At 47.1% G+C, this 18,002-nt stretch overlaps 1 protein-coding gene across 1 annotated transcript in view; it reads right to left on the bottom strand.

Annotated features, from left to right (window-relative positions):
• The window catches only part of pth1r (parathyroid hormone 1 receptor), a 113,959-nt gene that overhangs the window by 82,369 nt on the left and 13,588 nt on the right, over positions 1-18,002 (bottom strand). The gene's annotated exons all lie outside the window — the stretch shown is intronic.

The following is an 18,002-nucleotide window of genomic DNA, read 5'->3' as shown; positions in this document are numbered from 1 at the left end:
CTCTGAGCAGCACTCAGCAGGTTTAATGGAGCCAAAACAATTAATAAAATTATGTGAAAAGATAAATTTTGTGGATGCTGGAAAATGAAATAAAAACACTAATAACTAATAAAACTATATCAAAAGATAAATACTGCGGATGCTGGAAAATGAAATAAAAACACTAATAACTGATAAAACGATATCAAAAGATAAATACTGCGGATGCATGCTGGAAAATGATATAAAAACATTAATAAAACTATTTACCTACCAAAAGGCCCCAGCGGTGTCGCGTTCGAGCACCGCATCAACACTTCATGGGGGCACTGCCGGGAAAAGTCCTACCTTTTCCTCGGTGAATTGTGCTGTGGTAGTCCCTTTCCAGCGTCCCGCACGCTGCAGAGCTCACCGCTGGAAACCTTCCTTTACAGCGGCTTCATCGCGCCGTTTCCGGCGGAAGTGATCACCGCTGAAATCCCCCCGAGCTAAATATGGCTCGGGGAGGGAAAAGTACCCGACCGCAGCAGCAGATCGATTTTTTTCGATCGACCGCCCAAACTCCACGGTAGCCATCCCTTCGGGGATGGTAAATTTCAGGCCCTCACTCTTTAAAATGAGTCTCCCTCCCTTCTAAATTGATGCACTGACTTTGACATACTCCACCACCCGGTCCCCATCCCCACCCACCCCTACTCTAAGGACCATGGTTAATATCACTGCCCCCCGGCATTATTCAGTCTGGCAGTTTTCCAACCGGCTGCAAACATTGTGAGAGTTTAGGATCCATTGGCTCAGAGTGAAGAAATAATTAATTTGCAATTATTTAGCACCTTTCACAACCTCAGGACATCCCAAAGCACTTTACAGCCAATAAAGTAGGTTTGAAGTACAGTCACTATTGTAATGTAAGGAAACAGGGCAGCCAATTTGTGCACAGAAATGCCCTACCAATGAGATGAATGACCAGTTAATTTATTTTGGTGATGTTGGTTGAGGAGTAAATATTGACCAGGACACCAGGAGATCTCCCTGCTTTCTTCAAATAGAGCCATGGTCTCTTGTACATCCACCTGAGAGGGCAGACGGGGCCTCAGATTAACATCTCATCTGAAAAACAGCACCTCTAACAGCGCAGCACTAAAATGTCAGATACGATTATGTGTTCAAGTAATGGAGTGGGACTCATGACCTTCTGAATCAGAGTTACCAACTGAGCCAAGGCTAACACTTCCAAGCATCCCTGCCTCTTCTACCCGAAATATGGGCCAAGTAATCATAACAAAGATACAAATCGCAAGCTCAGAAATATGAAACTTCTGGGGCCGAAATTGCCCCTTTCTTTTAGCCCCGTTAGTATCTCCGGGGAGCGCTAATGGGGTGCAATTTCCTTTTCGCCCGGGGGAGGGCAGCGCTAACGCCTCCGGAGAAATTGCCCCAGAGGTTTGGGGGGCGCTGTATAGCCGCGCCCCGAGATTAGCACCCCGGGCCGACACACAACAGGCGATGTCGTCATCGCCGTGCGAGCCAACCCTTCAGCACTTCGCGCCGACCCCTTTGCGCCATGTGGGTAAAATTGCCCCGCAGACCATGAGGCTGACGCGGCCGGATGTCAGCGCCAGCTGCGCGGGGCACAAGGTTGGCGGACATCCACCACTGGGACGTCCCTTAAAGGGAGGGCCTTTATCGCCCCGGGCCTCCATTTTACTTTGTCGGACGACTCTTGGGTCAGCCCGACAATGGTGGCCCTCGCGTCTTCCATTTTGGATGTTGGGACGCTGGTCCGGTCGATAGCGTCCCTGGTGGCCCAGTGGCAGCCACCAATGGGCCTGCAGAGTGCGCCAGGAGCGCTCTTCCAACGAGGCAGAGCGTCGGCCCCAGAAGGTTACCGGCCCCAATCGGGCCAAGGGGCAATTTTGCCCCCATGTTTTCAAATTCATTATCAGATGGCAATTACAAATAAATCCGAGATTCTCTGGCTTCACGCCTCCTCAGCTAATCCAAGAGTTATGAACAGCTATTTCAAGAAGTGCTTTTCGATGCATTTGAGCTCGGAATTAATATTAATCACAGCTAGTTTCCATTAATGGGTGACTCATCCAGTCCAATCTCATATGCTATTAACTTGTCTGCAAGCCAGTTCTTGGGGGCTCTTCTGTCACCCACAGTGTGTCACTTCTTTGCAAGTTTACTTTAGACAGATCTTTTTGACATATCCCAACCTCACATCACCTTCTAAAAAGTGGCACTGTCTGCTGTGCTATAAATCAGTTGTTAATCTGCCAACCAGGCACTCTTCCCATTAGTCCCAATGTTCAGGCTGATTAACTGTTTTGCTTCAGTTTTTTATCGGATCTTTCCGTCTTTTGGATGAGACATTAAACCGAGGCCCCGTCTGTCCTCTCGGGTGGACGTAAAAGTTCCTATGGCACTATTTCGAAGAAGACTTATTCCCGGAGTCCGGGCTGATATTAATCACTCAATCAACATTGCTAAAAAACAGATTATCTGGTCATTATCACATTGCTGTTTGAGGGAGCTTGCTGTGCGGAATTTGACTGCCATGTTTCCTACATTACAACAGTGATTACACTTCAAAAATAAAGTACTTTATTAGCTTTAAAGCACTTTGGGATGTTCGGTGGTCGTGAAAGGCACTATATAAATAAAAGACTTTCTCCTTTTTTGCTGATTTTTGGGGAAGTTGAGATGAGGAATTATCCTGGGGAATAATTGTTTACCAATTCAATCCATTCCCAGACCAGGTATAGAGTGGAATAGATACAGAATAAAGCTCTCTCTACATTGCCCCATCAAACACTACCAGGTCAGATACTGCACAGATTAGATGCATCATCATCATCGGCAGCCCTCGGAATTAAGGAATGCTTCCACTCTTAACATGAGTTCTTAGGTGGCTGAACAGTCCAGTATGAGAACACAGACTCTGTCACAGGTGGGACAGACAGTTGTTGAGGGAAGGGGTGGGTGAGACATGCTCTTTCCGCTGCCTGCGCTTGATTTCTGCATGCTCTCGGCAATGAGACTCGAGATGCTCAGCGCCCTCCCGGATGCACTTCCTCCACTTAGGGCGGTCTCTGGCCAGGGACTCCCAGGTGTCAGTGGGGATGTTGCACTTTATCAGGGAGGCTTTGAGGGTGTCCTTTCAGAGTAAAGCTCTCTCTACACTGTCCCATCAAACACTACCAGGCCAGAAACAGCATGACCAGATAAACACTGAGCCATATCAAAATTATTACTCAATTCCAACCTCAGAAGGAGCCCTCCCTCAATGCACCATTTCCCATCCTGAGGGCCTTTCTAGTGAGATAGGCAATTTAGTCTCAATTAGTATAGCATTCAGGCCAGTTTAGTGTGACAGTTTCATGGTCTCTTGGATCAGGGTTGAAGATGTTCCAAATCACATAGAACCCGACAACCACCAGAGAGAGGAGCCTTTCTTCCAATCAGGCTGGGCTGGATATGAATCATGGATCATAAATTTACAGAAGGAGACCATTCGGTCCATCATATCAGTGCCGGCCGACAAAGAGCTATCCAGTCTAATCCCACTTTCCAGCTCTTGGTCCATAGCCTTGTAGGTTACGGCACTTCAAGTGCATATCTAAGTACTTTTTACATTCTATGAGAGTTTTTGCCTCTACCATCCTTTCAGGCAGTGAGTTCCAGACCCCTATCACCCACTGGGTGAAAATAATTCTCCACAAATCCCCTCTAAATCTCCTACCATTTACTTTAAATCTATGGTTATTGACCCCTCTGCTAATGGGAAAATCCACTCTAACTAGGCCCCTCATAATTTTATACACCTCAATAAGGTTTCCCCTCAGCCTCCTCAGTTCCAAAGAAAACAACCCCAGCCGATCCAATCTTTCCTCGTAGCTAAAATTCTCCAGTCCAGGCAACATCCTTGTAAATTTTCTCTGTACCCTCTCTAGAGCAATCACATATTTCCTGTAATGTGGTGACCAGAACTGCACGCAGTACTCTAGTGTTTTATACAGTTCAAGCATAACCTCCCTGCTCTTATATTCTATCGACTCTGGATCAGTTCCTATGGACTGGAGGGTAGCTAATCTAACACAACTTTTTAAAAAAGGAGGGAGAGAGAAAACGGGAAATTATAGACCGGTTAGCCTGACATCAGTAGTGGGGAAAATGTTGGAATCAATCATTTAGGATGAAATAGCAGCGCATTTGGAAAGCAGTGACAGGATCGTTCCAAGTCAGCATGGATTTGTGAAAGGAAAATCATGCTTGACAAATCTTCTGGAATTTTTTGAGGCTCTAACTAGTAGAGTGGACAAGGGAGAATCAGTGGATGTGGTATATTTGGACTTTCAAAAGGCCTTTGACAAGGTCCCACATAAGAGATTGGTGTGCAAAAACAAAGCACATGGTATTGGGGGTAATGTACTGGCGTGGATAGAGAATTGGTTGGCAGATAGGAAGCAGAGAGTCGGGATAAATGGGTCCTTTTCGGAATGGGAGGCAGTGACTAGTGGAGTGCCGCAGGGCTCAGTGCTGGGACCCCAGCTCTTTACAATATACATTAATGATTTGGATGCAGGAATTGAGTGTATTATCTCCAAGTTTGCAGATGACACTAAACTGGGTGGCGGTGAGCTGTGAGGAGGATGCTAAGAGGCTGCAGGGTGATTTGGACAGGTTAGGTGAGCGGGCAAATGCATGGCAGATGCAGTATAATGTGGATAAATGTGAAGGCAGAATATTATCTGAATGGTGGCAGATTAGGAAAAGGGGAGGTGTAACGAGACCTGGGTGTCATGGTTCATCAGTCACTGAAAGTTAGCATGCAGGTACAGTAGGCGGTGCAGAAGGCAAATGGCATGTTGGCCTTCATAGCTAGGGGATTCGAGTATAGGAGCAGGGAGGTCTTACTGCAATTGTACAGGGCTTTGGTGAGGCCTCACCTGGAATATTGTGTTCAGTTTTGGTCTCCTAATCTGAGGAAGGACGTTCTTGCTATTGAGGGAGTGCAGCGAAGGTTCACCAGACTGACTCCAGGGATGGCTGGACTGACATATGAGGAGAGACTGGATCAACCGGGCCTTTATACATTGGAGTTTGGAGGGATGAGAGGGGATCTCATTGAAACATATAAGACTCTGACAGGATGGGACAGGTTAGATGCGGGAAGAATGTTCCCAATGTTGGGGAAGTCCAGATCCAGGGGACACAATCTTAGGATAAGGGGTAGGCCATTTAGGACCGAGATGAGGAGAAACTTCTTCACTCAGAGAGTTGTTAACTTGTGAAATGCCCTGCCTTAGAGAGTCGTTGATGCCAGTTCATTGGATATATTCAAGAGGGAGTTAGATATCGCCCTTATGGCTAAAGGAATCAAGGGGTATGGAGAGAAAGTGGGAAAGGGGTACTGAGGTGAATGATCAGCCATGATCATATTGAATGGTGGTGCAGGCTTGAAGGGCCGAATGGCCTGTTCCTGCACCTATTTTCTATGTTTCTATGCCCCGGGTAATAAAGGCAACTATCCCGTATGCCTTCTTAACAACTTTATCGGCCTTACCCACCTCGGATATATCGAGACAGGCGTTTATACCTCCACCAGAGTGATGTGTCAGAAGGCAGTGTTTCCGCAAATAAGTTGTAACTGAGATCTGTGAGTTGGTCAAAGCAGACCTGCAACCTAGAAGCGTCAGGAGGACTGCTTTGTCAGTTGAAGTGAAGGTTACAGCTGCACTTTCATTCTATGCCTCCGGTTCGTTTCAAGCTACAACTGGGGATGTGTGCGCCATTTCTCAACATCAACACATGTCTGCATTCACCAGGTAACAGCTGCACTGTATGCGCGGAGGATTAACTTCATAAAGGTCCCCATGGCCGCCCAGGCAATGCCTGAAAAGTCTGTAGGTTTCTCCAGGATTGCTGGCTTCCCAAAGGTACAGGGCTGCATTGATTGTACCCACATCGTCTTGCGAGCACCTTTGGAAGATTCCGAGATGTATAGGAAAAGAAAAGGCTTCCACTCTGTTAATGTGCAGCTCGTGTGTGACGACATGCATCACATCATGTCAGTTGATGCGAGATATCCTGGGAGCAGTCATGATGCGTTCATCCTACGCGAGACACTATATCTGCCATGTTTCAGCAGCAGCCAGAAGGGCAGAGCTGGCTGCTGGGAGACAAAGGGCACGGCCTCGCCACCTGGCTCATGACGCCTCTACGTGTAACCCGGACGGAAGCTTACCAGGAATACAACATGTCACACATTGCGACGCGCAGCATCATAGAGAGGACTATTGGCATCTTGAAACAGCGTTTCCGATGCCAGGACCATTCCGGAGGCTACTTGCTGTATTCCCCTGAGATTGTCGGTTAGTTCACTGTTGTGTGCTGCATGCAGCATAACTTAGCCACCATGAGGCAGCAGCACCTGGTAGTGGAAGACCCACCTGCGGTGAGAGTGGCTGATGATCATGATGTGGAAGATGCAGATGATGAGCAGGAGGAGGATGACGAGAATGAGGAAGCCATGCAATTGCCTGAGGCCGGAGCACGACGGCAGAGGAGGGCGGGCCATCGTGCCCCTTTAACGATTGCTCGAGCCTTGCACCAGCAGCTCATCTGTGAATGCTTTACTGCTGCCTGATGGCTCAGCGGAAACTATTCCACATTGACCATGTTTACTGTTTGGAGCTGTTCCGTAATGTTGTGTCGTGTAATGGAACATGATTCAGTTTTAATGTAAAATATATTTTATTCAAAAGTTTAACAAACAGTTCTTTTATACTTAACTTAACTTTAATAAAATTATTCTTGTATCAAACTTTACTTTAAGATCACTCTTTAAAATCACTTAAAAACTTTAAGATCACTTACGAACTTTTAAACTTGTACATTTTCATAACTTACAAAAAACTTTTAATTTGAGAACAGTTATAACAGTAACAACAATAATAATAACAACAGCAGCAAAGAAAGGCTGCACCCATCTCTCCTTCACCTTATTCTAAGACCGCCCGCTGCGCTTGTTCTTGGACTCTCCACTCACCCTGCCCACAGGCGGTGGCGCAGTGTTTCTGGTACCAAGCTTATTCTTTCTAAGATCTCGGCTACTGCGCACCTGTTGGCGGGGGGGGGGGGGGGGGGCGGGGGGGGGGGAGGGGTGATGGCGTCTGGCGGCAAGTTGGAGGGCCCAGCTTTGGGCTCTTCAGAGGCTGGTGTGGGGATTGGAGTAGGAGTGACAGTTGATTCTGTCAATGGACTCCAACATACCGTCTGTCATGCGCCCTGACAGTGTCTCAGCGACCTGCAACATTCCCTCCCTCATCGTCAGTGAGTGGTTTGCACTACCTCTGACATTCACTCCCTTATGGCCACTATTCCCTCACTGATGGTCCCAGATAGCGTTCCCATTTCTCATGTCATTACTGTTACTTCTCCTGACAGTCCCGCTATCCCATCGCTCACCTCACTGATGGCATCCAGGAGTGATCGGGTAAGGGCAATGCTCTCCGCACTCAATGACATCATCTGAACTACAACTATTAGATCCTGTACCTCAGCAGAGTGCGGTCGAGCTCTCCTTCCCCTCCTCCCGACGGGTGTGCCTCACTGCACCCCACCACTGGAACTCGCAACCTCGGAAGGTATGAAACCATGGAATGTCCCACCAGCACTCAAACCACTAGTCACGGAAGAGGCTGTCACCTCAATGAGCGACACCTCCTCCAAAGTCAGTACAACAGTGGGAACCTCATCCAGCTCCATCCCCTCCCCCTCCCCCTCACCCCCATGTTCTTGTTCTGGAGGGTTGGATTGGAAGATGATTTCCTCTTCAGGCTCGTCCACGTCTGAATCTTCTTCTGCATCGTCAGGGTTGGCCTTAAGTTCTGCAAAATATAACAGAACAGACAAATGGTTAGCAGCAGGGGAGGGGGCAGGGTGGGTGGCATAAGTAGGCTCACACAGCGCAGGCCAGGCAGCAGGCTGATTTGAAGGACCACGATCAATTTGCAAGACTTACCCTCTCCTTCGAGTGTGGGCCCAGCTTGTGCAGTGGTGGTTGCTTTTCTCCAGGCAGGACCCATCAGAGCAGCAACCCTCACTTTCAAGGGTGTCAGTGGGTGCAGATTTGCCGGGCCTCCTCCTGTTCAAGTTCTTCCCTTTTATTATGTGCCACTTCCCTCTGCAAAGATGAAAATGCAACTTTTTAGAGAGGGTGTCCTTCTTCTGGGTGGGACATATACAGCTGGTCACATTTACAATTGCAATTCCATTGAATAAATTAAAATATTACTTACACTAACAACTTGACCAAGGTCCTGCCACTTCTTTTTACACTGGCCTTCAGATCTCGTGGTCACCATTGCACAGTAATCTTCTGCAACTTGCTTCCAGAATGTCTTCATTTTTTGGGGTGGAACTTTTATGTGATCTCTGCTGGTGTCCAGCTCCTGCCATCTGTTCTCAATCACAGTGACTAGTGCCTCCACTTTTTCTTGTAAGAAATTCTTGGTCCTTGCACCATGTTGCATCTTGTACTGCTGCAACTGCAATTTTTCCGATGCTCTCACACAGTACTCAACATTCTCATACACACAACTGGCTCTTTAAAAATGGCCGATTGTCAACTCGGAGCTGTACTGTGCATGTGCGTCCACTGTAATGACATCAGAAACGTAACTTTTTTTTCTGTGCATGCGCAGAAGGTGTGGCATCGGTTTTCGGCGCAGACAGCAGGCTCCACCCCCCGAGGCAACTGGACACACTGCGTGGCACCAAATTCAAAGTATACATCGGGGAAACTTTAGCAAATTATTTCCGGTGCATTTCTGGCCTAGAAAAACAGGCATAACTCTGGCAATACGCCAGAAAACAGACTTGGGAAAAATTGAGCCCATGTCAGAGTTCAAATTCTCAAACTACCGTGGTGAGATTTAAACTCACATTCTCTAGGATTACTAGTCCGGGTCTCTGGATTATCAGTCCAATAACAGAACCACGAAACAAACCTCCCATCCAGCTCCTGTCAAGTCCACCATGCACAATTGTCAACTAAACTGGCATCTCTCTCATGGATAACACGGAATGGAAAAATATCATGGTGGCTTTTGAACTCACATTCATTTTTTATTGATTCTTAGTCTATGGGTGTCACTGGCATGGGCAGCATTCATTACCCATCCCTAGTTGCCCTGGGAAGGTAGTGGTGAGCATTCTTCTTGAATCACTGCAGTCCATGTGGGGAACATCGTGTGGTGTGCTGGTGGTGGAGGAGAGGCCGATCAAATGGATTGCTTTGTCCTGGATCCTATTGAGCTTCTTGAGTTTTGTTGGAGCTGCACTCATTCAGGCTAGAGGATAATATTCCATCACACTCCTGACTTGTGCCTTGTAGATTGTGGAGAGGATTTGAGGAGACAGGAGGTGAGCCATTTGGCACAGAATACACAGCCTCTGACCTGCTGCAAAGCCACGGCATTTATGTGGCTGGTCCAGTTCAATTTCTGGTCAATTTTTTAAATTCATTCCTGGGATGTGGGCATCGCTGGCAATGCCAGCATTTATTGTCCATCCCTAATTGCCCTTGAGCAGATGGTGGTGAGCCGCCTTCTTGAACCACTGCAGTCCATGTGGTGAAGGTACTTATAGGGAGTTAGGGAGGGAGTTCCACGGTTTTGGCCCAGCGACGATGAAGGAATGGCAATATGATGTGCAACTTGTAGGGGAGCTTGCGAGTGATGGTGTTCCCATGCCCCTACTGCCCTTGTCCTTCTAGGTGGTAGAGGTTGCGGGTTTGAGAGGTGCTAGAGAAGAATGGTGACCCCTCCAGGATGTTGATGGTGGGGGATTCGGTGATGGTAATGCCATTGAATGTCAAAAGGAGGTAGTTAGGCTCTTTTGCTGGAGATGGCCATTGCCTGGCACTTGTGTGGCCTGAGTGTTACTTGCCACTTATCAGCCCAAGCCTGGAAGTTTTATGGGTCTTGCTGCATGCTGGCATGGACTGCTTCAATATCGGAGGAATTCTCTGAATTATTAGATCAGGCCTCTAGCGACGTAACCACTACCCCATCGCACTGACCCTACTTGGTTTGGAAGGTAATCTCGCCAAGAAGCTGAGGCTTCAAAAAAATAGGAGTTCCCAACAAACTAAGCAAATGTTGGGACATGTTTCTTGGAAGCAGTGTTCCCACCTCAACTGACTCAGGAATCTGTTTTTTCGGCGGTGATGTCCTTTTCCTGTTGCTGCAGATAACCCTGGGATGTAAAGGAGTTGGGCCCTCTCCTCCACAGTTCCTGACTGAAAACCTTGTCATAATTATTCCTGTAGTGAAGCTCAACGAAGGGAAAAATTCACACCGGACAATTCTGTCAGTGTGTCTGAAATTAACCTCATCCTTTTTCCATTAACAAATCCCAGAATAACTTCACCACAAGGATAATTTAGCTCTAATCCAGCATATTCCTGCCGCCCCCACTCCCCCACCCCAACAGTTGTCTTTCCTGAAGTCACTGATTTCCCTCTCCCCTCCCCCCATCGACCCAGGTTACAATTCCACAAATGCCAGTCACTCTCCGACATCTCGTTCATATGGGCTTCCTTCATTTGTCAATCCAAACAATGACTGCCAACAGTCTATTCAACTGCAGAGGCCATCACACCTTAGCCAGATCATCTTCTCACCTTACATCTGCACACCCATACGCACTTTGCCGCAAGAGTCACCGAATGCTGATCAGACAGCGGTCCACATCCCAACTGCCACACAGGCTGTGATCAGCTGACTTTTACAGAGGATATGCGGGACTCAGGACACAATGATCAGATAGTTTCCACACTGATCCAATTGTAGCAACCCTCAACTGCTGTACTGGCTGTGATCAGTTACCTCATGCACACATCATGGATTCATTTGTGGACTTCCTCATTCATACAGCTCAGTACCACACAGGGCAGTGCACTCATCTGTGGTATCATTCGAAGAACTGGACTGTGGCTGTTCGTTCCTCAATTTATTTAAAAATTAACCATTTAGCAATAATGAAGAGGATTAAAAGAAAGAAGGTGCACTTATATAGCATATTTCATGACCTGAGAACGTCCCAAGTGCATTACAACCAATTCATTACCTTTTTTGAAGTGTAGTTGCTGTTGTAATGTAGGAAACATGACAGCCAATTTGCACACAACATGGTTCCACCAACAGTAATGAGATAAATGATCAGATACTTTCTCATTGGGGATGAATATGCAGCAGGACCCATGCAATTTCCCTGTTCTTCTTCAAATAGTGCCGTGGGATCTTTCACATTCTCATCCGAGGTCAGAAGGGGCCTTAGTTTAATATCTCATCCGGAAGACATTACCATTGTCAGTGCAGCAGTCCCTCAATACTGCACTGGTGTACGAGCCGGGATTGTGTGCTCAAATCTCTGGACTGAGGAGCTTGAACCCATGACCTTCTTACTCAGAGACAAGAGTGCTACTGACTGAGCCAAGGTGGATAGTTTACAGAGTTATCGTTATAATTTTTTGGAACATTTGAAGAGTGGGGTTTAAAAACAAAGGTGAATGAAGTCATGCACGAACCCACATCAAAAATAATTTGCCCGTTGCAAAGGGATTAGATAAGTAATGGAGGCGAAATTGCCCTGCGCCCCCATTTGGGCGCACAATTTGAATTAAATTAAAATTTAGCACCCGGCGAGATGGGCAGTAAATGTTCCGGAATTGGGGTCTTTGAATCAAGAAAATCTGCAGTATAGGAGGTGTAATTCACCTCTGCCGGGCGGTAGGGGGCGATAGAGGGGTGGAAGCGTGGCACGACGCTCAGTGCAACAGGACGTGCCGCATTGTGCTGACGCATCACAACGTTCCTCCCCTGCTTTTAAAGGGGAGGGCCATTGCGAGCTCTGCAGCCGCTTTCCTGGCGCCCACTAGGCCACCGGGGAGGGTTTCGGCCAGGCCAGCGGGGGTCCTGAGCTGCATGTTGGCGGCCCGGCCAAACCAACGGCCTTCATTGTTGAGCTGACTGTGCATGGCCTTTTCCTTTAAAGGCAGCTGAGGCGCCCCAGCTACGACAGCTTCGCGACCCGTGGGACAATATCCCCTGCAAAGGGGTCAGCGCGGGGTGATAAGGGGTCGGTGCGCACGGAAATAACATCATCACCGTGTGCGCCCCCATCTGGGCCAAAAAGTACGGGGCGCAGTACAAACCCGTTTTCGCCCACGGCATCCCGGGGACAATTCCAGGTGGGTTGCTTTTGCTGCCCACCCTCGACGATAATTAATTAGCGCCCCGTTAGCGCCTCCCAGAAGCGCTAACGGAACTTTTGGAAAGGGGCAGTTTCACCCCCAATGAGCCTAGAATATTCTGGTGAAATTTGCAGAGGGACGTGTTAACAGAATATTTTTAGCCTCTCTCATTACACCAGATCATACAGTCTCTGCTGGAGTAATGAAACTCTGGATAGATGAAATTGGATTTTGTTTAACTATCAAATGACTGTATAGAACAGGATTCCACTGTATTGGCGGTGATGTGTACTATAATGTGCACACTTTGTACAGTTGATTTAGTGCTGGACGAGGCCTCTTCATCAATTGACAGAAAAAGGGTGTGAGCCACAGCAAGGAGTTCAGATAAATAAATACAGGGCCTGTTTGAAGGCTCTGGCAAAAATGTTATTGGATACTGGATGTTTGTTGAGTGACGCTGCTTTACGGGGAAATGCTGAAAGAAGTAACCACGGTAAGGGTTAAAGCTGCAACTTAAGTGGCGCTGATTCTAAATTTTGAGGAGATTGGTAGCACTCTCCCACAGGCTCTTTAACAGCCCAACAACCAACACACCAGAATTGTTCTGGAGTCCCCAGGAATTAAAAATGAATCTCCCCCGAATAGTGCTGCGAGCAATCCAGGAGAAAGAGAAAGAACTTGTATTTATATAGCGTCTTTCACAACCACAGGACATCCCAAAGCACTTTATAGCCAATGAAGTACTTTTGAAGTGTAGTCGCTGTTGTAATATAGGGAAATGCGGTAGCCAATTTGTGCACAGCAAGATCCCACAAACAATGAGATAAATGACCAGTTTTCGTGATGTTGGTTGAGGCATAAACTTTGGCCAGGACACCAGGAGAACTCTTCTGCTCTTCTTCAAAAAGTGTCATGGGATCTATTACATTCACCTGAGAGGGCAGACAGGGCCCCAGTTTAATGTCTAATCTGAAAGACAGCGCCTCCGACTGTGCTCCCTTAGTACTAATAAATGTTGTTTATTAGTTATAAAGTTATCAGAGATGGGGAGAAAAAGCTGGTGACTGATATCAAGAATGATCCAGTCAGGTAATAAAGAGTCTGTTCACTTTCCATTTGGAAGGCGATGTGCCAATGAGCTGGACATGATGGGTGACCAATGGCGGGAGTGTATGGTGGGGCGGTTGGAGGCTATATGATGAAACCTACAGAAATACGTCCAACCAGACCTGCCAACCCTAGTATCACGTCTTGTCCAGAAGGTTGTGGGTCAAAGCCACACTCCATGATTCAAGCCCAGAAGCTGCTGCCACCTTATGCCTTAGCACTACTTTGGTGACGTGTCTGGTGAGCATTCCTGGGCTATCCTGAGAATTCTGCCAGAAACTCGCCCCCGATAGGCCCATCGGGACTCTTGTGTGCTGAGAACAAGCATGAGCTCCTATGTGGGCCTATAACAGAGCCTGAAGTTCAAAAGGCACACATGAAATCGATTCCAGAAGGATCGCTTGTCATTTCAACAGGACGTAAAGTCAATAGGCGGAGAATATAATTTAAAATGGCAACTTATTATCCTTAACCTGAGCAGCTTTTGGATCCCCTCCTGGAGTGGCTCTGATGCTCCATGGTTCAGCTGCCTTCATAAGCACCTGCATCCCCTGAATTAAATGACCCCATCCCCAGTATATTGGGCCAGGGTTCAGCAGAGGGCAATACTGAGATAATGTTGCATTATTGGAGGAGAAATTAATCTGAGACCATCCCTACCTCAGGTGCAGATGGATATTAAAGAGCCTGTGGCACTATATGATGAAAAGAAGGATGTTTTCTTGATGACCGTTCAGTATTGAACCAAAAGCAGGTCAACCATCTTGTGGCTGTCTGTGGGATCTTGTATGCAAAATGGTTGCTGTGTTTCCTTATACAACAATAATCACTGCATTTCAAAATACTTTAATTATTCATTCTTCGGGTGTGGACATCACTGGCAGGGTCGACTGAAGTGCAGAGAGAAGTCCTGAGGTGCTGTTTGTCTTTTATCTCTAACCATGCTTCCGTCTGCTTTAGTTCACCAAATGTGGTTTTAAATGTTATTTTTATATGTTTTTTGTATGTTTTAAAACTCTTACACTGGTAAAAGTAGGCTATGCGTCTGCTTTTACCAGGTGCAAGGGTTTCAAGGATATTCGCTGGGCAAGAGGTGGGCAAATACCGCAATCTTGACCATGCGGATGTCCTTGCTGCCGAGATGCGTTGGATCTGTCAAGTCAGAGCTTGACAGATCGGAAAAGCCGATTTTCGGCGCATGCTCATTGTGTGCCATAACCATGGGATCTTTTATGTCCAGTTGAGAGGGAAAACGAAATCTCCGTTTAGCATCTCATCAGAGAGATGGCACCGCGTCAATAGAACAGATTATCTGGTCATTTATCCCATTGCTGTGTGTGGGATCTTGCTGTGTGACTGTACTTCAAAAAGGACTCCATTGGCTGTAAAGTACTCTGTGAAGTCCTGAGATTGTGAAAGGTTACTTTTAAAATGCATGATCTCTCTTTATATCATTTTTTATAAATGCCAATGAACCCTCTCCAATTACCTGGGGGTAATTCTAATCCAAGCCATCGAAGTCAGCAGGAAGTTAAATTGGACAGGGGGGTAAAACAGTCAGCCGATCCAATCCCGTCAGTTTCCCACCGGAGGGAGCGTTAAGTTAAAAGTGCCCTCAATGTTTTCACTGACTTAATTAGTGCTACGTGAAAAAATAAATCACTCGCACTCAGACCAAAATAATAGATCCTCCGCTGTGTGTGTAGAGGCCCCACAGTTTCACACAGGTAACTCTTCACAGCACAGAAATACTTCTTGGGAGCCTTCCAAGAAGTACAACTTAGTCTCTACAAATATTTCTATTGCAGCCGCTGGTAAACAGAGCCTGTGGAGCAAGTGTAGCAGATACACACAAGGGACCTACTGTGCCCAGTATCAAACCTACTCGCCCATCAGCCAGCTCCCGTCCCCAACGCATTACATTTAAACTTTTAGGGCTGGATTTTCGGTTCTGCTCATTTCGGGGTGGTAATGGTGGCAGGGCGGTAAAGTTTGAGCCCAGGACCAGTTTGCGCCTCAGTCAGCAAAATTCAGCACCTGGGCCCTGAGTGTGGGGCAGAGGCATTACACACCTCTCTTAAGGCGCTATGCCGGCCGAGCAAGCGAAAATCCCAAGCTAACTAGCCGGCCTCGGAGCACTCTAAGAGAGGGCTGGGGGGTGGGGACCTGAAAAAACCCACCACAAACATTACCAGTAAATAACTCACACCACCACAACATAAATCACAAAACAAATGAAATAAAAAACAATCACACTCACCTGACGTCGACATTACTTACCTCACTGAGGCCGCTACAGCTCGGAAACCCAGCTTTCGCTGGTGGTCCCAGCACGGCGCTCCTACGGAGCGCTACGGATTGGGCGGCAGCCAAAAATCAAGCCGGTGTCGCAACCAGGGGCATTGCACGCCGGCTCACCTCTTCCGGGCGGTAATGCTCCGCGCCCCATCGAAAGGCCCGGCAGGGTGCTGGAAAATGGCCGCCCACCTGGATGTGCTTACTGCCGCCATTGCTGCCCCTCCGGGGTGCTAACAGGGGCAGCAGAAAACCGAAAATCCTGCCCATTGTCCCATTGTCTTTGTTTTTTAATCTCTTCGCGGCCTCGCTCCATCCTATCTCTGCAATCTCTTGTGCGCTAAACCTCAAACCCATCTCCTCTGACAAGCATTTTGCCCTGTTACTGGCCTCTCTCACTCTTCCTTTGCCCAACCATTGACAGCCATGCCTTCAGCCACTTGGCTTCCCATCTGCAGAATACCCTCTGCCTCTCCTCCTTACCCATCTCCTTGAAAGCATTGCTCTTTCGGACAAGATGTTGAACCGAGGTCCCTCCCCTCTCATTCCGTGACATCACCAGCTGCCGCTACTGTGAAACCTTCAGTATTGGTGGCACCACCCACTACCCCCTCCCCCACCATAGAGAGCTGGTACCCGCTTAGGGGTGGCCGAAAACTGGACTAACTGGTGTAGAAGCAGTTGGCAGTTTAGGGAAGGGGAAGAGAGAGAGGGTGGAGATGTGCTGGGTTCGGTGGGATGAGGGTAAACAGGGACTACCGGGTAGGGGATTGAAGCTCGAAGTGGGTGGGTGACTGAGAACGCGAGGTTTTTGGGCTTGGGATGGTAAGAAGGAATGACAGCAGACTGAGGGTTGGGGGAAATGGAGGCAGGAGTTGGGGCGTGGGGGTTAGGGGCTCGGATGATGGGGAATGAGATAGAGAGGGGGATCGGGGAATGGGGGAGAAATGGAGACTAGGGACTGGTCTTCAAGAGATTGGGACTCATCAATGAAAGAGAGGGTAACTAGGGAACACCACACAAGAGGTTATTAAACAAAATTAGGGCTCATGGGATTTGTGGTAATATATTAGCATGCATTGAGGATTGGTTAACGGACAAAAAACAGAGAGTAGGAATAAACAGGTCATTTTCAGGTTGGCAGACTTTGGGGTGCCGCAAGGATCAGTGCTTGAGCCTCAGCTATTCACAATCTATATCAATGATATAGATGAAAGGACCAAATGTAATGGCACTGAAATTCCGAGGAGGCCTTCCCACCGGGTAAATCCTGAAAAAATAGAAATAAACTGCACACTTACCTGGAGCTGCTGCGCACGTTGGGACTTCTGATTCACAGGCCTCCTCTCCCAATGACACGCAGCGCGTGCATGTCAGGATGCCCGCAGGAGTCACGTGTGCCTGGACACCCAATCACAGGTAAGTATTTTCTCATTCATAGTAATAGGAGATTCGTAAGTTACAAATCTCCTATGCTAGGAATGAGAAAAACCCCAAAACGCACAAACATTATCCAAAACATTTAAAACAACACTTCACACAATAAACTAATAGAAATGAAAAATGTTACACATGTTTTTTAAATAGAAAAAATTCCCGATTTTTAAAAAAAGTTAGGGTTAGGGTTTAAAATAAAATTATCTGAGTGGGCAGGGTTTTAACATAAATGTGTTTTTAAAATTTTTATTTTAATAATTTTTTTTTAATGTGTTTTTAAACTCTTATGCCTGTAAAGGTAGGCTATGCGCCTGCTTTTTCAGGTGCAAGATTTTAAAGGACATTTGCAGAGCAAGATATTCGTAAATATCGGAAATCTTGCCCTGCAAGTGTCCTCGCTCCCGAGATACGGAGGATCTGTCAAGCCAGAAACTTGACAGATCGGAAATGCCGGTTTTCAGTGCATGAAAACCGATTTTTCCGATGCCTTCCTGGGTCCGTAGAAACTTCATACGGACCCGGGACATCGGAATTTCAGGGCCAATATGTCCAAGTTTGCTGATGATACAAAGCTAGGTGGGAATGTAAGTTGTGAGGAGGATGCAAAGAGACTTCAAGAGAATATAGACAGACCATGTGAGTGGGCAAGGACATGGCAAATGGAATGAGAAATGTGAAGTTATCCACTGGTAGGAAAAATAGAAAAGCAGAGTATTTATTAAATGGTGAGCAACTGGGCAATGTTGGTGTTCTGAAGGACCTGGGTGTCTTTGTACATGAATCACTGAAAGTTAACATGCAGGTACAGCAAACAATTAAGAAAGAAAATGGTATGTTGGCCTTATTACAAGAGGATTTGAGTATAAGAGTAAAGACATCTTACTGCAATTATATAGGGCCCTGGTGAGACCAC

Source organism: Pristiophorus japonicus, chromosome 1 (genome assembly GCF_044704955.1).
Source record: "Pristiophorus japonicus isolate sPriJap1 chromosome 1, sPriJap1.hap1, whole genome shotgun sequence".
NCBI lineage: Eukaryota > Metazoa > Chordata > Chondrichthyes > Pristiophoridae > Pristiophorus > Pristiophorus japonicus.
Note: the sequence above shows the minus strand (reverse complement) of the source record. Positions and strands in the feature narration are given on the sequence as shown.